The 25,889-nt window shown below is 44.6% G+C and overlaps 1 long non-coding RNA gene across 1 annotated transcript in view; it reads right to left on the bottom strand.

Moving 5' to 3' along the window:
• LOC120384828 overlaps positions 1 to 25,889 on the bottom strand; it is a 41,755-nt gene that overhangs the window by 639 nt on the left and 15,227 nt on the right. The window lies entirely within an intron of this gene.

Here is a 25,889-nt window from a genome sequence, read left to right as displayed (position 1 = left end):
TAAATACTCAGTACAAATAATATTAATAACAAGGGGGAAAGAACAGAACCTAAAATAGGGTTCAGGTTAAAGAATATTTCATAGAATAGAATATCAGGGTTGGAAGGGACCTCAGGAGATCATCTAGTCCAACGCCCTGCTCAAAGCAGGACCAATCCCCAGACTGATTTTTGCTGCAGATCCCTAAATGGCCCCCTCAAGGACTGAGCTCACAACCCTGGGTTTAGCAGGCCAATGCTCAAACCACTGAGCTATCCCTCCCCCCTAAGATGAGTTAGATGTATTCAAATCAGCAGGGCCTGATGATATTCATCCTCAGGTACCTAAGGAACTAGCTGAAGCAACCTTTGAACCGTTAGCAATTATCTGGAGGAGAAGTGGAGGACAGGTGTGGTCCCAGAAGACTGGAGAAGGGCAAACATAGTATCTATCTTTAAGGGAACAAAATAGACTCAGGGAGTTATAGACCAGTTAGCCTAACTGGAAAGATAATGGAACAAATTATTAAACAATTTGTAAGCACCTGGAGGTTAATAAGATTATAAGAAATAGCCAGTATGGATTTGTCAGGAACAAATAATGCCAAAACAACCTAATTTACTTCTTTAACAGGTTTACTGGCCTAGTGGACAGGGGGAAGCAGAAGAAGTGATGTATCTTGATTTTAGTAAGGCTTTTGACACAGTCCCACATGACATTTTCATAAGCAAACTAGGGGAATGTGATTTAGATTAAATTACTATCAGGTGAGTGGACAACTTGTTGAAAGATCATACTCAAAGAGTAGTTATCAATGATTCTCTGTCAAACTGGTAGGGTATATTTTATGAGGTCTTGCAGGGGTTAGTCCTGCATCCAGTACTAATCAATATTTTCATTAATGTCTTGGGTAAGGGAGTGGAGAGTGTGCGTATAAAGTCTGCAGATGACACCAAACTGGGAAGAGTTGCAAATAATTTTAAAACAACCTTGACAAATTGGACAATTGGTCTGAGTTCAACAAGGTGAAAATCAGTAAATAGAAGTGCAAAGCACTTCACTTAAGGAGGAAAAATCAAATGTACAGCTACAAAATTGAGAATAACTGGATAGGTGGTAGTACTGCTGAAAGCTGATCACAAACTATATAAATCAAAAATGTGATGCAGCTGCGAAAAAGACTAGTATTCTGAGGTGTATTAACAGGAATGTCATATGTAAGACACAAAAGGTAACTGTCCCACTCTACTTGCACTGATGATGCCTCAGCTGGAGTACCATGTCCAATTCTGGGTGCCACGCTTTATGAAAGATGTGGGAAAAACTGGGGAGAGTCCAGAGAAGAGCAATACAAATGATAAAAGGTTTAGAAAACCTGACCTATGAGGAAATGTTAAAAAAAACTGGACATGTTTAATCCTGAGGAAAGAAGATTGGGGGGGGGGGGGAAATCTGTTAACAATCTTCAAATACGTTAAGGGCTGTTATAAAGAGGACTGTGATCAATTGTTTTCCATGTCCACTGAAGGAGGTAGGACCAAAAATAATGGGCTTAATCTGCAGCAAGGGAGATTCAGGAAAAACTTTCTAACTATAAGGGTAGATAAACTCTGGAATAGGCTTCCAAGGGAGATTGTGGAATCCCCATCATTGGAGGTTTTTAAGAACAGGTTGGACAAACCTGTCTGGGACTGTCTGGGTTTATTTGTTCCTGCCAGAGAGCAGGGAACTGGACTTGATGAGTTCTCAAGGTCCCTTCCAGTCCTACATTTTTCTGTTTTGTGTTTACATATAGAATAATGCTGTGGGAATCAGACTTGAGACATTCATATACATGGGCGATGATAGATTGACAATCCTGGGGATGCCAAAGGATTCAGGGGGATTCTCTCTCTTTCCACCTCCCCATTCAGTAGTCAGTTGTGGTTTATAGCAAACCCAATACTAGGGTATTATAGCCACCTTTGAATTTGGTCTTCGCTTAACATGGTAAAGGAACTTGTACAGCAGATGCTCAATACACCTGATACAAGAGGCCACATGTACCTCTCTGCTGCCCATGTACAGTATGTTAGCTGGTTTAAAATGATATTACAAGTTTTTTGAGAGAAGCTGGATCTGTTTTACTCTTTGAGTCTGTGGTTTTGGGAACAGTAAATGGAGAGTTTGCAATCTGTACAACTATTGAACAGTAGAAAGTATTTTCTAATAAAAATACTCCATGTACTTGGATGAATATTTGCACAGCTTAATTTTCACCACTAATAGACTAGTAACTTCTTTGGTTGTCTTATAGTAATCTGTGCGTGCACTTTATATGCTGTTTAAATAAAAAATAAAAACACCTGCTTTAATATTATAGTAAACTACTCCATTCATTATTTTCCCCTTTCCATGTTAATAGGTTCAGTAAAATTATGGTAAGAGTCTTGGCAGGTTCAGTTTCAGGTATTTTTCTGTGTCTATTTTGCTTGATTTCATGATGTAATTAAGGGAATTTGGATAATGTTAGCTGGTCACTGAAATTCATCATCTACTTCATGGGTGGGTAATGAAATGAAAGGAAGGCTTACATAGACCCCTGTGAAATGGAACTGCTGAATTCTGCACTGCTCAAGATACTACCCAGAAACAAAAGGTGGCTGAGTATTATTACTCAGATTGCATCTCACTGTATCTAAAACATGAAAGGTAGGTTACACATGTGGAATTGGGAGTCTGTTTAGAAAAACTTTAGGTAGCCTCATGATTTTAGTATCTTAGAGGGACCTCCAACTGATCATATTAGAAAAAGCCTGCCACTTTCCCCCATATTCAGCTCTACAGAAATCTAATATAAATATTGACTAAGAATGATATCAGAATTCAGGTTGACACCTAGAACAGACCTCATGCAAGTTTCATAACTAAAATATTATGGCACATTTTCCATTCAGCCCACTCCAGGCCCAGGCCCAGTACTAGTCTAAAGATATATCAATTATTCATTCCACGGAAATATGTCACAGCAACAGACGAAGAAGCTATATGAGATTAAACAGGAGGTAGCCAATTTTCCATTAGCAAATGGGTTGTATGTTCATTGCTATTTAAGAATATTTTTTATTCTAAATATTTACAGTAAATATATGAACTCATATGATGTCCTGGTAACACATACTCATAGATCTCTTTATAATCACTCTTAGACTTGTACATTTTCAAAGCGCCTTGTAGGCACTAACTAATGGTGATGACATTTGCAACAGTTAAGTGACATTGGGCCTGAACTATGTAACCAAATTAAAGCAAGCAGTCTGCAGTAAAATATTATCCTGTTTAAGCCAGCAGGGCTAACTGTGTGTATAAGAGTTGCTGGAACATGTCCTTGATAGCTCAGAAGGAAACAAACTGAGCCTTAATACAGGAGTGGGTGGGTGAGATTCTGTGGCCTGCGTTGTGCAGGAGGACAGACTAGATGATCATAATAGTCCCTTCTGACCTTAAAGTCTATGACTCTGAGTGTCCATTGCCAAGTAAATCACAAACAGTCCTGGACAGAGGGCAATCATTTGCAGCTGGACAGGAAACAGGCTCTACATATTTAGCTGTGCTTTTGGACTGAACACTTGGCTTTTCTTTGTATATAGATAGTGGTGAACATAACTCCTAATCGGGGCGGCTCCAGGCCCCAGCACGCCAAGCGCGTGCTTGGGGCAGCATGCCGCGGGGGGCGCTCTGCCGGCGCCGTGAGGGCGGCAGGCAGGCTGCCTTGGGCGGCATGCCTGCGGAGGGTCCGCTGGTCCCGCGGCTTCAGAGGACCTCCCGCAGGCACGAAGCTGCGGGACCAGCGGACCCTCCCGAGGCAAACCGCCGGAGGCAGCCTGCCTGCCGTGCTTGGGGTGGCAAAATACCTAGAGCCGCCCCTGCTCCTAATAACTTGACTTTCTGATTTGTTGCCTAGATCAGCACCATGAAACAGGTACTACTTCCATATTCCATCTCCTAATTCTATGGAATCAGCCTGGTCATCATAAATTGACTGACCTCTTTAGTGAAAATTCCAGATTTTCAGTGTCTAAGGCATTTTGAGGCAGTGCTGTGTACAGTGGTCAAACAATGTTTCCTTTCTATTTTGAAAGGTTCTACTGATAGGTAATCTCTCTCAAACCTATCATTAAAATGGGGAACATCTGTTTTACCTCTCAAACTCATTTGCTATCACCCAGTTGATACCTTACTTCCTCTCTGCCCCATTCTTTATACCAGTAGGGAATTAATCCCTTTATACTAGTAGGGAATTAATCCCAATAATCTTGATGGCTACTGAATTTGCCTTTGTGTTAGGTGTGTTTAGTGTAGTTTGGATTTCACATCTAGCTGGACAGTCCTTCTTTTAGCGTTTTGTCTGTTTTTAACATGTGGCTTTGGGCTGGTCGAGGCACAGGGTTTTGTATTGCTATAGCAGTATCTCTATTTCTAAATGGACACTTATACCAGTACAAAAACTGTATAGACAAGCCCTTAGATATTGATTTCTTTGAAGTGCATCTTCTAGACTTCTTGAAAATCCACTCAATTTTAGAACAGTGATACAGGCAGCCTGACTGCCTAATAGCCAGAGTATTAATTCTAAAAATGCTCTCTACCTGTCCGTTGAATGAGTGCTACTCATGGAATAAAATTCCACAGACCGTATTTTTGTTTGTTTAATCTCCATCTTTTAATAGCAAAAGCAGCCTCAGGCCATCAGTCCCTCTCTATCAGTTGTTAATCTCCAGAAAATGGCCTGCTCCTCAGTTGTTATTGTGTAAATAATAATAATGTGACATTTAACAGCCTGCATGGATCAGCACTGTGCTGCTATTAGCTGTACCTCACTCAGGGTATGTCTACACTACGGGATTATTCCAATTTTACAGAAACCGTTTTTAAAAAACAGATTGTATAAAGTCGAGTGCACGCAGCCACACTAAGCACATTAATTCGGCGGTGTGCATCCATGTACCAAGGCTAGTGTCGATTTCCGGAGCGTTGCACTGTGGGTAGCTATCCCATAGTTCCCGCAGTCTCCCCCGCCCATTGGAATTCTGGGTTGAGATCCCAGTGCCTGATGGGGCAAAAAACATTGTCGCGGGTGGTTCTGGGTACAGCCTCACCCCTCCCTCTGTGCAAGTAGCAGACAACCATTTCGCACCTTTTTCCCTGGGTGAACTGTGCAGACGCCATAGCACGGCAAGCATGGACCCTGCTCAGCTCAAGACAGCAGTCATGGATGTTGTAAACACCTCGCGCATTCTTGTGCAGTCTATGCTGAACCAGGACCTGCAAAACCAGGAGAGAAGGAGGCGGCTACGGCAGCGCGGCGACGAGAGTGACGAGGACATGGACACAGAATTCTCTCAAACCGCGGGCCCCTGTGCTTTGGAGATCATGCTGGTAGTGGGGCAGGTTCTAGCCATTGAATGCCGATTTTGGGCCCGGGAAACAAGCACAGACTGGTGGAACCGCATAGTGTTGCAGGTGTGGGACGATTCCCAGTGGCTGCGAAACTTTTGCATGCGTAAGGGCACTTTCATGGAACTTTGTGACTTGCTTTCTCCTGCCCTGAAACGCCAGAATACCAAGATGAGAGCGGCCCTCACAGTTGAGAAGCGAGTGGCGATAGCCCTCTGGAAGCTTGCAACCCCAGACAGCTACCGGTCAGTCGGGAATCAATTTGGAGTGGGCAAATCTACTGTGGGGGCTGCTGTGATGCAAGTAGCCAAAGCAATCATTAAGCTGCTGCTACAAAAGGTTGTGACTCTGGGAAATGTGCAGGTCATAGTGGATGGCTTTGCTGCAATGGGATTCCCTAACTGTGGTGGGGCGATAGATGGAACCCATATCCCTATCTTGGCACCGGAGCACCAGGGCACCCAGTGCATAAACCGCAAGGGGTATTTTTCCATGGTGCTGTAAGCACTGGTGGATTACAAGGGACGTTTCACCAACATCCACGTGGGATGGCCAGGAAGGGTTCATGACACTTGCGTCTTCAGGAACACTACTCTGTTTAAACGGCTGCAGCAAGGGAATTACTTCCCAGACCAGAAAATAACAGTTGGGGATGTTGAAATGCCTGTAGTTATCCTGGGGGACCCAGCCTACCCCTTGATGCTATGGCTCATGAAGCCATACACAGGCAGCCTGGACAGTAGTCAGGAGCTGTTCAACTACAGGCTGAGCAAGTGCAGAATGGTGGTAGAATGTGCATTTGACCGCTTAAAGGCGCGCTGGTGCACATTACTGACTCGCTGAGACCTCAGCCAAACCAATGTCCCCTTTGTTATTGCTGCTTGCTGTGTGCTCCACAATCTCTGTGAGAGTAAGGGGGAGACCTTTATGGCAGGGTGGAAGGCTGAGGCAAATCACCTGGCCGCTGATTACGCGCAGCCAGACACCAGGGCGATTAGAAGAGCACACCAGGAAGCGGTGCGCATCAGAGAAGCTTTGAAAACCAGTTTCATCACGGGCCAGGGTACGGTGTGACTGTTGTGTTTGTTTCTCCTTGATGAATTCCCCCCCCCTTGATTGATTCATTTCCTGTAAGCCACCCACCCTCCCCCTTTGATTACCGCTTGCTTCCTAAGGAAATAAAGTCACTCTCGTTTAAAAATCATGTGTTCTTTATTAATTAATTATAAAAAGAGGGATAGGACTGACAAAGTAGCCCAGGTGGGGTTTGGGAGGAGGATAGGAGGGAAGGAAAAGGCCACTAAAAAATTTCAAAATAATGACAGCCTTTTGGTTGGGCTGTCCACTGGGGTGGAATGGGCGGGTGCATGGAGCCTCCCCCCATGCGTTCTTAGTCGTCTGGTGGGTGAGGAGGCTAAGGAACATGGTGAGGGGGGAGGGCGGTTATACAGGGGCTTCAACGGCACTCTGTGATCATGCTGCTGTGCCTGAAGCTCCACCAGACGCGGGAGCATGTCAGTTGGATCACGCAGCAGCCCCAGAGTTGCATCCCACCACCGATGATCTTCCTGCCGCCACATCTCATCTCGAGCGTCTTCCTCTCCTCACGTTGGTCCCTCCTGTCCTCACGTTGGTCCCTCCTGTCCTCACGGTCACTGGCATCTTTTTCTGTACATTGATACCACGTGCTTCCACTTGTTCAGATGAGCTCTTTCATTGCGGGTCACTTCCATGATTTCCGAGAACATTTCGTCTCACATCTTTTTTTTTTTTTCTGCCGCCTTATCTGAGATAGCCTTCGGGATGGAGGAGGGAGACTTGAAAAATTTGCAGCTGCAGGAGGGAGGGAAAAAAGGGAGAGAAGTATTTTAAAAGATACATTTTACAGAACAATGGTTATATTATTTCACAGTGAACAACACTATTCACCTTACATTGCACATGTGATCTCACTACAAGGTCGCATTTTGCATCTTAATATTGAGTGCCTGCGGCTTTGGTGTTAGAGATCACAGACGCAGGTCCGGGCATCAGAATTCGGCTTGCATGCGGCCATGGTAAGCCACTGTCTTTCAGCTTCTGCAGCCTTCATATATCCAGCGCCCTCCTTTCCCAAATAGCAAGCAAAGCCCGTTGAGTGCTGTTTCTTTCCTGTTAACGTGCAGCACCAGAACCGCCCCCATCCAATTCTCTGGGATGATCGCTTTATCCCTCCCCCCACTGCGTGGCTGGTATCATGGAAGATCGCTGCTAGCCACCCTCCCCGCCACCTCATGGCTGGTAGCAGGGAAGATCCCAGCTAGCCAAACGCGAAAAAGCTCAGCGCCAATCACCCCCCCTCCTCCCCCTGCTTGGCTAAATGCAGGGAAGGATTTCTTTTAAGCCACAGGCAAACAGCCCAACCATCTCTGTCCCCTTAATTAAATTCCCATATTTCAACCAGGTTACCATGAACAATATCACTCTCCTGAGGATAACACAGCGAGATAAAGAATGGATGTTGCTTGAATGCCAGTAAACACCCGGACCATACACAGCTAGGCTTTGTCATGCAATGATACCAGATTACTTGCTACATGCATGGCGTGGTCAAGTGTCCTACCATGGAGGACAGAATAAGGCTGCCCTGCCCAGAAACCTTCTGCAAAGGCTTTTGGAGTACCTCCAGGAGAGCTTCATGGAGATGTCCCTGGAGGATTTCTGCTCCATCCCCAGACATGTTAACAGACTTTTCCAGTAACTTTACTGGCCACGAATGCATCCCAAGTCCTCAGGGCAAATTAATCATTAAAAAACGCTTGCTTTTAAACCATGTTTTATATTTACAAAGGTACACTCACCAGAGGTCCCTTCCATGGCTTCATTGTCTGGGATAGTGGCTTGGGAGGGCTGGGAGGGTACTTCTGTCAGGCTGAGAAAAAGCTCCTGGCTATTGGGGAGAACAGAGTGCTGTGTGCTCCCTGCAAGATCGTCCTCCTTTTCCTCCTCCTCATCTTCCCTGTCCGCAGAATCCTCAGGCAAGGCTAAGATTACCCCCACCTCGGAATCCACGGACAGGGGTGGGGTAGTGGTGGCGGACCCCCCTAGAATTGCATGCAGCTCAGTGTAGAAGCGGCATGTTTGCGGCCCTGCCCCGGACCTTCCATTTGCTTCTTTGGTTTTCTGGTAGGCTTGTCTGAGCTCTTTAACTTTCACACGGCACTGTACTGAATCCCTGGTGTGGCCTCTCTCCATCATGGCCTTGGAAATTTTTTCAAATGCTTTTTCATTTCGTCTTTTGGAATGGAGTTCTGTTAGCACAGAATCCTCTCCCCATACAGCAATCAGATCCAGTACCTCCCGTGCAGTCCATGCTGGAGCTCTTTTTCGATTCTCAGACTGCATAGTTACCTGTGCTGATGCGCTCTGCGTGGTCACCTGTGCTGATCAGCTCTCCACGCTGGGCAAACAGGAAATGAAATTCAAAAGTTCGCGGGGCTTTTCCTGTCTACCTGGCCAGTGCATCCGACTCCATATTGCTGTCCAGAGCGATCACAATGGTGCACTGTGGGATAGCTCCCAGAGGCCAATACCGTCGAATTCCAGCCACACTAACCCTAATCCGACATGGCAATATCGATTTCAGCGCTACTCCCCACATCGGGGAGGAGTACAGAAATCGGTTTAAAGAGCCCTTTATATCGCTATAAAGGGCTTTGTTGTGTGGACGGGTGCAGGGTTAAATCGGTTTAATGCTGCTAAATTTGGTATAAACGCGTAGTGTAGACCAGGCCTCTGTTTCCAACAGCCTGATAATAAGAATGTGAGCCTGGAAATTTCAGGGATCTCAGATATCCAACAAAAACAATCATTAAATTTGTGAAAAATTCTGCCTTTGGTTACATTCATGTAATCACATCCACACCATCCTGCTGATTTGAATGGAATTGAGAGCATAATTTAGTCCTTGCTGGAATTTTCGGTTGTTTTTAGTCATTGACTTCCACTGTAGCACAGTTATCTGCATTTCCAAAGCTCCTATTGCTGTAATATCTACATACTGTGAATGGATTATAAAAAAACACAGAACTGTTCAGAACAGTAGTCACTTATCTGTCCTACACTAGGTTTGAAGCTGGGTTGCTACCTTCGAATATGATGTTTGCTTTTCTTCTGCTCTGGTTCTTTTGAGAATGTTGTGGTGTGTCTTGCAGTCTGACCTGAATCGAACATAAGGCTTTTGATCAGTGTTTCTCAATGATCAGTGTTTCTCAATGACCGATCTGTGGACTGGCACTGGTCCCTGAGATCTCCCTGACACAATTTAAGAAGGCAGCAAGCTGGTCCCTGGTATCAAAAAGATTGAGAAACGCTGCTCTAAATGATCTATTTTGTGTGGATGTTTAAGAGCCCAGGGAGGCCCCGGTTCACTCTCTTGTCTGCTGTGCCTTTGAATCTGTTTCTGGACTCTGCTAAAGATTACTCACTTGAACATAGAGTTTGAATCCAGCTACCAAAGGTAAAGACACCTACTTAATGTTGCATGTCCCAGCAGGAGAGGACCCAGGTAGTGTTCTGGCACAATCCATACACTGCTTTTACAATATGTCCTGCACCAAGCACCAGGGGCAGCTGTAGGTATTTTGTCGCCCCAAGCACGGCAAGCAGGCTGCCTTCGGCGGCTTGCCTGCGGGAGGTCTCCGGTCCTGCAGATTCGGCAGCACGCCTGCGGGAGGTCCGCCGAACCCGCGGGACCAGTGGACCCTCTGCAGGCATGCCGCCGAAGGCAGCCTACCTGCCGCCCTCACGGTGACCGGCAGAGCACCCTCTGTGGCTTGCCGCCCCAAGCACACGCTTGGCATGCTGATGCCTGGAGCCGCCCCTGCCAAGCACCAAATATTACAACAATAAAGAGTGTTCTGCAAATGCCTAAGATACATTGAGGAGCTACAAGTGCTAAAATATGAGTGGGGAATTACTTTTCTTTCTGATCTGAATTGCTTAATAGGAGATTGGCAAGGACAATAAAACTGGAATGGAGGAAAAACTGATCAATAAATTTGCTAGGACCTTTTTTACACAAGTGTATCGTTTCAAATACAATCTTAACGTGAATGGCTGAGTTCCCTTGGTCTCTGCCATTTTGGAATTCTAACTCATTCCTGTTTACACCCTCTAAGTCCTCTTATGTGTCTACGTTGGTGGAATGATCTTGTAAAATAGCAACAGCTGCAACCGGCACGTTCTTATCCCCAATTCTTATAGCAAGAAAGTAAATTAGGCCAGCAAACAGAAGAAACACCCCCTCTTCTCCCCTCAGGCCTCTCCTTCCTGGCTGAGGAGCGTGACCTACCTAAGCATGTTTTCTCCCAACCACCCACTCTAGTAGTGTTTTTCTTTACCTGTAGCTGCTCCACTTATGGTCTCACCCACTGTCCCCAAGAGGAAGATTATAGTCTGGGTTCTTGAGCAGTTCCTAGTGGATGGCCACAGGCGCTGCCTTAGGGTATGTCTACACTTTGAGCTTGGAGTTGTGATTCCCAGCTCGAGGAGACTATCCACACTAGCTCTAATCAAGCAATGCACTAAAATAGGGCATGCCGACAGTGCAGCTGGGAGGTGTCAAGATATACTGCTTGAGCTATCGCCTAAAAATAGCAGTGTGACTACGGTACCACGGTCTAGCTTCCTTGAGTCCAATCCCATGTAAGGCACTTTTCTGGGTCTGCTAGTCCCTTCCACTGCTCATGCCACTGTGGCGACGCTCCCTTTGGCAACTACAGCAATTGCTTACATGGAAGAGTGACATTAGGAAAGGATCAAATATACTACTTCTTAATGCAGTTTGTCAGCTGGAACTACAGAGATGCCAACATCATGAGACTAGCCAGCTGATCCATGGACCATCATTTGAAACCTCAAAGAGGCTAAGTAAAGAGATGGGCTTTATGCAATGTCTTGAGGGTTATGTCCCAGATTCAGGTTGTGTCCCACAAAAGTGCAGAGCTTCTTGCACTGACAATATCAAGGCTGCACCTAGATGCGAATAGGGAGCAAGCACAGTCTATGCAGGTCTGATATTAACAACTACTCCAGAAACAGAAGGTAACAATACACCATGTCAGCAGTAGAACAAAAGGGCCAAAGTCAAAGTATGACATGCACTAAGAAAGCAAAGGCTTAGAGAGAGCTTGTATATAGAGAGAGCAGGGTGACATTTGCCTTTGTGCACCAACTTTTATGATCCTGATAGGGAAAAACCAAACAAGGCTGGTTTGAGATTTTTCTTTGACAATGCCATACACCACAGTCTTCTGCCAGTTTGGTGTTTGTTTAAACTTACATATGGAGGGAAAAGGAGGAGCCCATCTTACACGCTTTTGTTGCTGCCTAACCATTTTGTTTTTGTGTTTCAGCTGCTGTTGGCTTTGGGAACAGTGGCAGCCTTGTCTCAGTTCCTGATTCATGTACATTCAGTTCTTTTCCACACTGAGCCTGCCAATAAAATGGCTGGTTACCCTAATCAAAGAGCACTACAGTCATAGATTGAAATGATAGTAACGATACTGCAATACATAGTACCGATACTGCAATATTTGGGTAGTTATTGGAGTACTCTTCTTTTACAAATAAGATCAGTGCTACATGGATTGGTGGTGTTGTGGATAACTATCCACTGAGAAGTTGAGTGAGTACCATTAATGCATTTCACAAGCTACTGAATAGCCACTGAATAGCCACTGTGATAGCCACTATCAGTCACTATGCCAACTTGGACTGGAAGTGGGGGGGTCTCTTCTAGCTGATCCTCTGAGAGGAGCAGTTCTGTGTTGCCAAACAATCATCATCAACAACTCAAAGGGTCAAAGGTTCAGTTTGGATAAGCACCCACACCTTCAGAGGCTGCTCCAAATATCAAGTTTCAAGACAGGTTTTGGACTCAGTTCTGTCCACTCTTTCTGATGAAGTTTCAATAAACTCTTAAACTTTATCCAAACCTGTTTGCCCAACCGTAGTAGAATTAGAAAGGTAGCTACTCTGCCCACTCAGCATCCAGTGTCTGAGTCCCAGGACTCTGTCAAACTGTGGCTTTGGGTGCTAGTGTAACTGCCCCCCTCACCGCTTTGTCAAATTCTCTTCCCTATTACAGTTTTGAAAGATTTGTTGTGTGCCCTCACTGCCTCCTTCTTGTGGGTTAGCACAAGCAAGCAGTGTCTCTGGAATGATGACAGTGGCGTGAGCTCAGTGACAACAGAACATGTATTTATTACTGGCAGAGAGGACCGAGCATCTCCCTTCCTGATGCTGACTCCTACCAGTGGTTCTCAACCAGGGTACACGTACCCCTGGTAGGACTCAGAGGTCTTTCAGGGGGTACATCAACTCATCTAGATATTTGCCTAGTTTTACAACAGGCTACGTAAAATGCTCTAGCCAAGTCAGTACAATCTAAAATTTCATACAGACAATGGCGTGTTTATACTCTATATACTATACGCTGAAATGTAAGTACACTATTTATATTCCAATTGATTTATTTTTTAGTGATGTGGTAAAAATGAGACAGTAAGCAGTTTTTCAGTAATTGTGTGCTGTGACACTTTTATATGCTTATGTCTGATTTTGCAAGCAAGTACTTTTTAACTGAAGTGAAACTTAGCGGGTATGCAAGACAAATCAGACTCCTGAAAGTGGTACAGTAGTCTGGAATGGTTGAGAGCCACTGTTCTAGACAACTGTCCCACAGCCTCAGGCAGTAAGCACCCCCACCCCTCTTAGGGTTATTTCCTGGACTAGGGGGAGAAGCAACACCTTTTAGGGGGCTGCGTGTGGATGTGTCACAAAGAGCCAGCCACCAGAGCAACTCTATCAGAGATTTTCAGCATCGGTTGCTATTATCTCTGGACAACATAGCTGACATCTTCAGGAAGGAGATAGAGCCGGTGTTGGGGAAGGGTAGTATGTTCTCAAAGGAAGTGAAATCTTCAAGATCAGAACACTGGTTCCTGCTTCTTAGAGGGATTTATAACATGGTGTTTGTTTTCTTTCTAAAAGGCTGTGTACAGGGAATATTGTGCTGGAGAGAAGATTGTATTTTATATGATTTAGTGAAGAAGACGCTACCAAGTAAAACAAGAAAACAATGCTGGGTTAGATTCTGAGCACAGTGACGCTATCTGGAGTAATACTATTGCTGTCAATAGTGTTACTCCACTGACAGTAGATATGAATCTAGCTCACTTTCGCAGAAATAAGTGAATAAGATACTGCAAATAATAGCTGTCCAGAAGAGCACATGGTGGAGACATATACTGTAACTCGTTATAATTAGATTTGCAGGCTACAAGAACCTGACAGCTTGCTTAGTTACATTCAGGGTCCTTATTCAAAGACAATGAAGAATGAGGGAAGCAAAAGACAGTGTGTCACAAAGGAACAGTACAGTGCTGCCAAAGTTGAGGGCATGTTGATATTTCCATTATATTTTTAAGTACTATTTCTGAGATCTTATACTGCTACTCAGCTGTTCTTTTCTAACAGTTCCACGTTCCTTTTTTTCTGCTTTATAAAAGAGGATTAATGTGGTCCAGGATGGCTCTCTAATGTGTGGCAAATCAGACACACAAATCCAGTTTTTAACATGTAGACTTGGCCTAAGTTACCAGTTTGAGAGCCACCTATGCTTTGGTACTGCCAGGGCACAGGTGAGATATGCTGGGCAAGACCCTGTGGGGAAGCTTGTATAGCTGCTGCCTGTGCTGTTTTCATTCTGTAGGTAAATGCCGTGGGTAAATATCTTCACTCTCAGGGGTAGCAACTTTCACCGGCAAAATAAAAAGCCTTACATTAGAGTTAATAAATTCTAATCAAACATTTATAAAAGATAGTATTAAACAGAAATGAGTTTTGATATAAAAAAATGAAATCCCAGTTATAGTCCAAAGGTGCATCAGCTATTTTAAACATTCATCTTATGACAGTGAACTGTTTAATGTTGGAAAGTGACCAGTGAGCATACTTTCTATGCTAAGTATGCAGTAATATATGCAGTGTGTATTAACAGTCCTGTGGAGATTTTGCACTGTAAATTATTGGCATTGAATTGTTGCTTTCACATATACTGCACTGGTCTACAGAGGAGACAGTGTACAGCATCAGTTCAATAGAAAAATTATACACGTCTCCATGAGTGCCAATGGGGAGCTTATTACTATTGGTACCAGTATCTTTACAAGTGGTGAAGAACAAACACTAAAATTTCTATGGGACAGACCGAGTGTTTTGTAGAAAGCTAAACCAAGCATGGAATTGCAGGATGTAGCTAGCCAGGCATCTTCCCTATCTGAGCAGCATGGCAGGCTGGAAACGGTATCATTTTTGGATGAAGTCGGCACTCAACACAATTGTACACTAATTACTTAAATGAGCCATAGGGTTTGGGACCTAAATTTGCATGAGTAGAGAGACCTTTTCTCTTAAGCTGTTTGGATGTTGGATTTTTTGTAAACAGTTTTAACTACACTTTAACTAGAATATTCAAAAGATAAATAAAAGTCAGACAGTAGATCTCATGATTTGCTTTGAATATGATTTCCCTAACCCTTATAAGAGCTATTATTTACAATTGTCTCCAAGGTTTGTGGCTCATCTGGCGCCTCTCTCAGGAATTTAATATGCATAGGTTTTCCCAAATGTTTGATGCCATATCTCTGTTACGGAGGAGGATAATCCTCTAGCTCAGGAAGGAAAATGCAAAACATGCGTTTACTTGTTTTTTTTTTTTTTTAAATATCTTCAGGTGAATGATTGGTTCTGAGGAGATTGCACCCTCATAAGGCTGAAAAATAAGAGCACTCATCCATTGGTTCATGGGTGCAAAATAAATTGGAGCACCCAGATGTCTGTGATGAGGTTCTTACCTGAAAATACTGATAGGTGTCACATATCTTCCAAAGTTACAAGTAACAATCTTTCCAGTAGTTTGATGTGACTAGAAGATTCACTTGATTTTCTGTCAAACTTCTCTCTCAGGCATGTGCTTGCAATGATTAATTTTTCATTTAGTTCTCAACACTGTAAGATTAGTAGTCAGTCCTCTTATCCAGAAATGAATTTTGTCTTAAGTTTAACTTCTGTAAAAGTTCTATCCTAGGCACTCATGAGTGTCCCCCTGCTGGTGAACAGTTTCCTTTTTCTTGCAGAATGTAGCTGTTGAGAGATTCTTTACTGTAAGTTTAATGTTTTATATCAAAGTACATACACCACCTCGATATAATGCCCGATATAACATGAATGTGGATATAACGCAGTAAAGCAGTGCTCCGGGGGGATGGGGCTGCACACTCTGGATCAAAGCAAGTTCAATATAACATGGTTTCACCTATAACACGGTAAGATTTTTTGGCTCCCAAGGACAGCATTATATCGAGGTAGAGGTTATTATATTTTTATTTATATACAAGAATAAAAAAGCCAAGGCTTTCCCAGGGCAGGCATTTGATTAGAGAGGTCCCAACTAAGGAAGGCAATCCATGGTTTCCTGAGCTCTAGGCCTCCACTTCTGCTGATGATGTTAGAAAGGATATTTGTTACTGAGGCTACTGTTGAACCCCTAAAATATAGGGCATCAAAAGATGTCACTGAACTTGCTGGTAGTTAAGGTCAGCCCTGGGCTATGAGGAGTAGATAGCATTATCACCAGCAAGTCATTAACTTTCCTTCTCCCATGAAACTTTTGAAATCTTATTTGTACATTGTAGCAATTCAAAATGTAAATTCAGAACAAGAGCACAGCAAATGTTTAAAAAGTAGAACAAACATGGGAACCATATTACAAAGGGTGTCACTTGTTTCAGTCTCAAATTTACTTCTTCCCACCCACACCTGCTGGCAGGATTCCCATTTTAGCACTATATGCTGTATCAGTAATGCCAAATGAGTCATGAAACAGCCAATGCCATTTACGGCACAGAGATTAATCCTCACACTCAAAGCCTCGTGCAATTACTACCTGTTACAACATATCCAGGCTGTGTGGTTTAAGGGTTAGCCCTCAAGGGCATGAGGAGAAAGTGGGAAAAGACACATTTTCCATCAAAGACCTCATGTTCTGCATCTGAGTTAAGGCTCTTCCTTTTTTTCTTTCCCCCCGGTTCTCCCCCGACAAGGGCAACCTCTCTTCCTTCATGTCTTCTCTAATTCAGTAGAGAGATAGTTAGTTATTTACTGTAGTGCAGATGGGTGAGTGAGCTCTTCTACTGTCCAAGCTGTTGATGGTGCAGGGGTGTAAGATGAGCCAATTCACTGGAAACCACTGCAACTCAGTATTTTGGAGACTGCAGTCCTCATTTCACAGTTACCTATTTCAGCTAAACCCTAAGTCTTAACTCATTTTTTCCAGGGAGACATTCCCCTCCTCACCCCATGCCCATAATCTAACAAATCCCAGGGCAACAAATTAGGCTATTGCGTAGACATAGCCTATGTCGGCAAAACTTATGTCACTCAGAGGTGTGAATATTCCACACACCCCCAAGCGACATAAGTTTCACAGCACTATGTCGGTGGGAGAGCTCCTCTCGCTGACGTAGCTTTTGCCACTCGCAGAGGTGGGTTTTTTTTATGCCGACAGGAGAGCTCTCTCCTGTCAACATAATAGAGCCTCTTCACCAAATGTGCTGCAGTGATGCAGCTGTATTGGTACAGCTGCGCCGCTGCAGCGCTGTACTTGTAGACATACCCTAACAGATAAAGCAGAAAATTTCAGAGATTCATACAGTCAGGTATTCACAACTACATCCGTTCTGAATTGGCCTAATAACCTAAAACACTATAATAACATTAGTATTAACTAGACTGTTTAGTGACATTGCTGTAGCTAGCTCTTGTAGTATAAAGGAATTGGATACCTTCCCTTTAAATGATTTGTAAGCCCTTTCCTGGCTCTCACTATCTGTTTCAGAAGCCACTGGAACCCTGCCAGAGCAGCAGCAAATACTGTAGGTAAACCTTGTCTGTTGATTATAGTTAGAAAATACAGTTATTGGGATGCACTGTATGCCTGTGGTTCTTTCAGATTTTGTGTGTGTGTAAAGAGCAAAAGACAACAATTCTTTTTTAATTGTCTTGAGGTTTTTAAGAAGAGAGTGTACAACGAAGCATTATACAAATTACCTTCCCGAATGTTCCACAGCCAGTTTCTGTCATCATCTAAGCCTAAACAAAAATCAAAAACCTTACTGTTCTAGTTTATCACTTAAGCTTTGTGTTTTCATCTCCCTAAAAGAATGCTTAAATAATTCTCCATTTTACCAAAAGTCATTGCTAACCTCCTAAGAAGCTTTTGAAATAAACTTTTGTATATGTCTAGATTTTACTTATTTGACAATTTGTCTTTGATGCCAGGAAATTAAAAGCTAAATATTAAATACTTTAGCAAAGAATAAAAGTGTGCGTACAACCCTGCTATTTTTCATCACAGGTTTTCATGTAAACATTTTGATATGGAAACTTAGAGTACAGATGAGAGTTTTAAATTTGACCAAGTGATGGTGCTGGAAATGTTTCCTAATGCACCTGCTCAGAGTATCTGTCATGGCCCTTGTCCCCTGAGGCCTTTACTCATTAGCAGCCTCTTTTTGATTCAGTGCATTGTTAAGGGACACAAAACTCCCCAATCTCACTAGAGAGATCAGATGACTGGAATCAATTCTGGAAGTCTGACAAAGGGATTGAGAAAGAATGGACTACTGAGCCACTGATTCATTATGTTGCTTTTAAGTGTCAATTATTCTGCACACTGCAATATTTACAGATTTTCTTTTGTGAATCAAGAGAGCTGGGTTTCATTTCCTCTGCCACAGATTTCCTATCTATGACCATGGTGAACTCAACTTTTGTAGCTCGGTTTTCTCCCCTGATATATAGGGATTTTTGTTCCCTAGCTAGGCATGAGTTCAATACGTTATTTTACTGATCTTTTTTGCGGTGCTCAGATATGATGGTGATAAGCACCACAGAACTGTCAGTAAAATGAAACACACAGATAAGTGGCACAGGGGAGGATGAAGTGGGGCAGTGCAGTTCCTGGGATGAAAGGTTGGAGTTGGAGAAGGGAAGAAAGCAGCAGCAGCAGCACAGGCAGTGGGGCCCTGAGAGCTGGCTTATGTGGCTACCAGCTACAGCTCTACTAGCCAGCCTAATCCAGGAACAATAGCTGTATGCCGGCAATCAAGGGGTGAGACCGCATGCCATTCTCCAGCGGGTTTTGAGTGTGAAAGAGAAAAGAAATGTCTAGGGGAAGAAGAAAGGTGGTCTAGGCAGCTAGCACATAGGAGCGCTGCAAACCCCGGTCCAAAAGCTGTCCACAGTGCACTATTAGAGTGGCCTTCAATAATTAAAAAACGTTTTTGGGTTTTTTTTAAGATGAATTTCATGTTGGTGAAAGATGATCCCTCACTCTCACAGATCTTGGGAGACAGACCAGTCCTTGCTTACAGACAGCCCCCCAACCTGAAGCAAATACTCACTAGCAACCACACAACAAAAACACTAACCCAGGAACCTATCTTTGCAACAAAGCTCGATGCCAACTCTGTCCACATATTTATTCAAATGACACCATCATAGGACCTAATCACATTAGCCACACCATCAGGGGCTCGGTCACCTGCACATCTACCAATGTGATATCATATATGCCATCACGTGCCAGCAATGCCCCTCTGCCATGTACATTGGCCAAACTGGACAGTCTCTATGCAAAAGAATAAATGGACACAAATCTGACATCAGGAATCATAACATTCAAAAACCAGTAGGAGACCACTTCAACCTCTCTGGTCACTCAGTAATAGACTTAAAGGTGGCAATTTTGCAACAGAAAAGCTTCAAAAACAGACTCCAAGGAGAAACTGCTGAGCTTGAATTAATATGCAAACTAGATACCCATTAACTTAGGTTTGACTAGAGACTGGGAGTGGCTGGGTCATTACACATATTGAATCTATTTCCTCATGTTAAGAATCCTCACACCTTCTTGTCAACTGTCTAAAATGGGCCATCTTGATTATCACTACAGAAGTTTTTTTTTCTCCTGCTGATAATACCTCATCTTAATTAATTAGCCTCTTACAGTTGGTATGGCTACTTTTACCTTTTCATGTTCTCTGTATGTATATATATTTCTTACTATATGTTCCATTCTATGCATCTGATGAAGTGGGCTGCAGCCCACGAAAGCTTATGCTCAAATAAATTTGTCAGTCTCTAAGGTGCCACAAGTACTCCTGTTCTTTTTGAGGATACAGACCAACACGGCTGCTACTCTGAAACCTGTCACATTGGGAAACTAAAATTCTCTTTATCCACAGATGGGATACTTCATGGTCATTGGCAATATAAGCTTCCTTCCATTGCCCCATTAATGTTGTTCTGCTCCTGCTAGCGGCGACAGGTTTGTTCAATCTCCAGGTACACACAATTTATGGCTGTAGCAGCATCCATCTCTGTGCAGGGGATAGGGTTTGCAAATGGATCTGTTGATTTGCCATAGGCATTGTAAATCCAGATCAATAACAGCAAGTTCTGCATTGACTGTGGTAGTTGAAAACAGTCTAAGGCTATGTCTATACTATCACTTATGTTGCTCGGGGTGTGATTATTTCATCCCGCTGAGTGACATAAATTACGCAGGCATAAGCGCTAGAGTGCACAGTGCTATGTCGACAGGAGAGCTCTCTCTCGTCGGCATAGAGCAGCTACTCGAGAGATCTTATAACTGTCTCATCCACCAAGCCTAGTTCTTAAGATCCCTTACTAGCAGCAACCGCAGAATATGCGACGCATAACACAAGGGGGAAGGGCAGAACATATCTGATAGTCAGGGCCAGCTCTAGCCACCAGCAAATGAAACGTGCTTGGGGCGGCACATTTTCAAGGGTGGCATTTGGGCCTTTTTTATTTTTTTTTTTGCTTCCAGTGGCAAAAGCCTAGAGCCGACCCTGGCAGCAGCAGCCAGTCATGCGCAGGGGGTGCCCTGGGGCTGCTGCGGTTTGCACTGTAGGGGAGCAGCGCCCACACCTTGTGGCTGAGCTGGGCAGGGCAGGCACCGAGCGGGGGACGCTCGGGCTGGGGGCTGCCCCGCGGGGCACACGGAGCTGCCTGTAGGTGCCGCAGGGTGGCCGCCCCCCAGCGCCGCAGCCTGGGTGGGGGGAAGCAGCCCTAGCCGCCCAGGGACTGTGGCAGGGCGGCCAGAAGCAGCAGCAGCGGGGCCATAGAGGGCGGGGCGCTGCCATGTGGGGCCCGCGTCCCGCTCTCCGGGGCTCTGCTCCCTCTGGGGCTACCCTGCCCTGGCTCCTCAGCCCCTGCTGGGGTGGTCCTCCAGCTCTGCCATCCCGAATCCCGGCCGGTCCTGGAGGTGGGAGCCCGGGCTGGAGGGATCCTGGGCTGAAGCGCAGCCTGGGAGCCTCACTGCTTACCCCGACCCTGCCAGCGCCAGACCGGCTGGAGGCGAGGGGGGAGTGGGCGGAGTCAGCGCTGGTGCGGGGGAGCCCAGGGCTGGGGCGGCAGGGGGTGCTGGTGCAGTGGAGAGCCCAGCACTGGGGCAGCCGGTGGTGTGGGTGGGGGGTGGGGGAAGAGAGAGCCCAGGGCTGGGGCGGTGGAGTGGGGGGGTCAGAGCGCAGGGCTGGGGTGGGGGGCAGACAAAAATTTTTTTGCTTGGGGTGGCAAAAATCCTAGAGCCGGCCCTGACCATAGTATGAAACAACTGACATTCAAACACTAGAAAAAATCCATTCCTGTTTTGTCCTCCGCAGTGATTATTTAGGACAGTGCCCTTCTTCATGTATATTACAGTTTGGGAAAGGAGGTGAATGGCTTGTTTGTGCAGGAAGAGGAGAGCTCCATAAAAGTCCTTAGCCAGATTCTGATCTCATGTTGGATTTACACCCAAGTAAGAGCACAAGTTAGCCCCTGGGCTTCAGCAAAATGGATCAAGGTTATTTGTGGTGTAACACCCCTGGTTCCACATGGAGTTACATGAAGAGTAAATGTGGTGCTTTGTTTTCTGTCAAAGGCTTGTGAGCCCCAGCAATTTGGTAACTGCTGACATTTCCCACCAGCATATAAGCCCTCAGGCAGAGGCAGATAAGACTGAGCTCCTTCACATTTGATTTTTATTACCTCCTCCTCCCTGCATTCATCTAGCTGACTAGTCAAAACATGTCCCTGTTGATTTTAGGTCTTGATGGTCAGCCTCATACAAATCGAGGTGTTTCCCTATTTGCTTCTAATTATAATTTTAATCACTTTCAAATTTGAACTTTTCAGTTATCTTGTCACTCACTGAATACACACAGTATGGGTAGAGATTAAGGAGCTTGCTGGATGTTTTGATTAAGACACTGAGCAAAAATGTAGACAAGATTACATGGACATATATATTGTGAAACTGTGCCTTATACAAGTGACTCCACCCCAGCGTTACTGTCTGTACATTATGGAATGATCTTACTTTTACATAATGCTTGTCATCCATATAGCCCAGACACAAAGCCTTACAAAGCAATTACAAAGTACATACAATATACAGGGACTAATCTACCCCTTTCTGAAATGCAATGAGTCCTACGGTGAAAGACCCCAGCCTTCAGAGAGGGCCAATAACACTAAACATCTTAGGATAGGAAGTGAAAAATACCTTGTTTAATTGAAATTAGAGGGAAGACTTTAGGTAGGCAAAATGTAATTATCTAACTGGAGTTTGGCCAGGACACCGGGGTTAAATCTCTTCTTACAAAGAGTGTCAGGGGATCTTTAATGATCACATGCAAAGAGCACCTTTGTTTTGAATCTTCTCTGAAAGATAGCTCCTCCAGCTACACATTGACACCTGACACCATCCTGGGTAGAGCAGGTCAGAAGATTGTTTTTGCCAGCCACAGAAAATTTAGATGAAAAATGAAAACTGTTTTTATCAAAGAACCCTAAACAGAAATTTTTTGAACAACCTTTGTTCAAAAGCCAAAAACCTTTATTTTGTTTATTCTTCTTACAAAGAGTCAGAATTTTCTACAAAAAAGCAGACACTTTCTGTTAAAAGTTTAATTCAGTCAAAAATCCACTTTTCATCAAAAACAGTTTCAATGGAGAATTTTTGACCAGCCCTAATATTGGTGAATTGTTTAATACTAGTTCAGAGGGAGGAGAGCCACCTAGTGATTCAGCAGCACCGTTTTCTACAGCATACAGATATTTTTTCTTGGAGGATTCACATCCACTTCCCTACCAGCCAGTTTTATGATAGAGAATTGCCCCAACAACATAGCCTGTAAGACATCATTCTTTACTTCCAGAGAGAGAATGGTATTTTAAAAGGTAATTTTGATATCAATGAAGAATGCAGTTAAGTGACCAGTAAAAATGTAGGAAAATTATCTTTTTGGTTCCTTCTTCACCAACACGAGGACCCTGTTCTCCAATGCCTTGTGCAGTCATTTACAGCTCTGCAAAGATCAGAGCCAGATCAGTGTAAAGTCACTACGCAAAGCAGTGGAGAATCAGGCTCCATATCTGACTTTGAGAAAAACTTTCTGTGCAGGGAGATATGAGTTGAGGGAAACATAGACTTCACAACTTTTGAGGAAAAAGGCTCAAACAGTCAGTACAGACACTGGTTAGACCAAGTTAAAAATGGCGTCAGTACTATCCCTTAGAATAAAATGACTGTTTCCTTCAGCCAACATGAGACTCACATAAGCCCAACTCCAGCTATCCAAAAAAATAAAGCTCCCTGCAATTCAGAGACAAGGTGAATATGTCTAATCTCTTCAAACTGCCAGCAAAGCCTCTCAAATGAATTTATATCCACACGGTCATGGGGACTCAAGTGTGTGCTGGCAGTTAGCCTTGATAACCCAACAGGAGCTTCCTGCAGGTGAGGTGAGGACGCTGATAAACCTAATCTCTGGTAGCTGTGAGGTCACCGGCTGCCTGTGATGGCTGAATCAGGCCATTTGAGGCCCCCTACTGGAGGCCTCAGGGTCCTACTACACCCTATCCCAGGAAAGAGCAGTAGAGGTGGGCCCACCAGGCTGCATGGAGAGGCTACAGGGAAGCAGCTAATCAGAACCCAGCATACTCTTACAAAAGGAGCTGCTGGACCTATCAGTTCTTGGCTGGAGCCAGAGAAACAAGGAAGATGCTCCTGGTTGATGACTGGGACTTAGACAAGACTTTGGCCCTGAGATAAGGGTGAAGCTGAAAGTGCTGGGACTAAGAAGGGAAATTTGCCCAGGGAAATGTAGCAGCAAGCAGTTAAAGGGTAGCAGCTGGCAACTGCTATTTATAGGGTCCCTGGGTTGGGACCTGGAGTAGTGGGTGGGTCTGTGTCTCCCCACTACAGGCCAAGAGGCCTGAGCCTAGAGCAGGGATCTGAACTGTGCTCAGACACAGGGCTGGCTCCAGGCCCCAGCACGCCAAGCGCATGCTTGGGGTGGCATGCCGCGGGGGGCGCTCTGCCGGTCCCCGGGAGGGCGGCAGGCGGCTCTGGTGGACCTCCCGCAGGCATGCCTGCGGATGCGCCACTGGAGCCGCGGGACAAGCGGACCTCCACAGGCACGTCTGCAGGAGGTCCACTGGAGCCGCGGGACCGGCGACCGCCAGAGCGCCCCCCCCCCGCGGCATGCCGCCGTGCTTGGGACGGCGAAATTGCTAAAGCCACCCCTGCCCAGACAAGGGGGCAGAAGACTCTGAAGAAGGTCAGCATTTAACTGAACAGTGTTAACCCTGGAAGGGGATCAAATGGAACCCGTGACTCAGCAGGGGTCAGGAAGGCTTGTTACAGATCGAAGAGTCATCAGGGAAGGGCCCTGGCCAGGGCACTGCTCCATAACAGAGCAGATACCATTGGAAACTAGCCCAGAGGAGCTGAGGCTAATCAGGTACTGTGATAGGTCCTGTTAAACTGACTGAGATCTGAGCCTGGAGACAGGGCTATGGAGTGAGACATTACAGAGGGCACCATGAGAGGCCATGTTGGACTTGTACCCCAGAATGGGTCTGTTTTGTTGTACACCTACAGACTGTGTGAGACAGCTGGAGGGCTGAGTCACTGAAAACCTGCTCAAGAAATTTAACTAGTTGCCCAGTAGCAGCATGCTAGGGTCAGATAGCCCATAAATTAAAGAGAAACCTTTAAATTTAAAAAATATATATTTATTCCCTGTGTATTTTATTACAGTCTCTAAAGAAATATAGCACTGTATTTGGCCTGGATCATGCAAACACTTATGCCCTTAGGAAGGAAGGATGGTCTATTTATTAAGTTGATGGCCAGGGACTCTGGAAACCCTGATTCTATTCCTAGTTCTACCTGTATGGCATTGGGCAAGTCACTTAATCTACCTGCTGCCTAAATTCTCCCATCTGTACAACTGGAAGCACTGTGAAGAAGAGCTCTGTGTAAGTCTGAAAGTTTGTCTCTCCCACCAACAGAAGTTGGTCCAGTAAAAGATATTCCCTCACCCACCTTGTGTCTCCAATTGGAACAGTACTTCTCTACCTCAAGGGGTGTTGTGAGGATAAAAATGCACTAATAACTGGGGTACTTAAGATGGTGATGAGATCAATATAAGTACCTAGAAAGATACTCATGCTTAACTTCAACTATATGACTTCTACATATACAACCTCAGTGTATAGAAGCTACACAAGCTGGAAGGCAGTGAAGAATCAGAGCCATTCAGTGAATGTACAGTTTTCTTTTCAATGGAGGCTTTTCCCTGGATTCATATTTGATAAGGTTGCTGAAATAAAAGGTTCACCAACCCCTATGCCACACTTATTTTGGTATTGCTGGAAACCATCATATAGGCCAGTTGCCTGAAGTTGAATGTCTTTAAATCACACACAAATCAATCCCAAGCAGTTTAATGATGTGACGGGTATAATATGTGCTTGCTGGACAGACCTCACCCATTTGAAAGACATGCATATTCCTGGCAGTTAAGCCATTTTCTACCACTTAGAAAAATATAAGTGTAAGCCACCTTCATTGGCCCTACAACTGATCTTGTGCCGTGGCCTAGGAATTCTCCCCTGGCTCTTAGTGGCTTCTTCGCAATCTATAGGGGCAAAGCCAGGGGGAGTTGGGAGTTTTGTTGTCTCATTGTTTGACAAAAGAAAGGATATTGTCATTATATGCTGGCAAGCAACTGCTTTGTTTTATGAGAAATTACAGCATTTCACAAAGTTTAATGAAGAACCTTTCCATCCCCTATACTGCAATGAGTACTGTGCAAATGGATCTCTGTACCCATACAGGACATCACAAGGCAAAAGCCTCTGCAAGAATAAAATGTAAAACAGGTTACTGTTGCACTGCTATGCCACCATTCTTTTATCTGCTTATCCGCAGCACTAACATTTAGCTATTCTTTAATTCTCTCCTTGGCCAGGCAGCCTAGCACTGTAAGTACAAGAGTAAGAGGAAAACT

The sequence above is a fragment of the Mauremys reevesii genome, linkage group 16 (genome assembly GCF_016161935.1).
Source record: "Mauremys reevesii isolate NIE-2019 linkage group 16, ASM1616193v1, whole genome shotgun sequence".
Classification (NCBI taxonomy): Eukaryota; Metazoa; Chordata; order Testudines; family Geoemydidae; genus Mauremys; species Mauremys reevesii.
The sequence above is the reverse complement of the archived record's forward strand: the minus strand, read 5'-3'. Positions and strand labels throughout refer to the sequence as shown.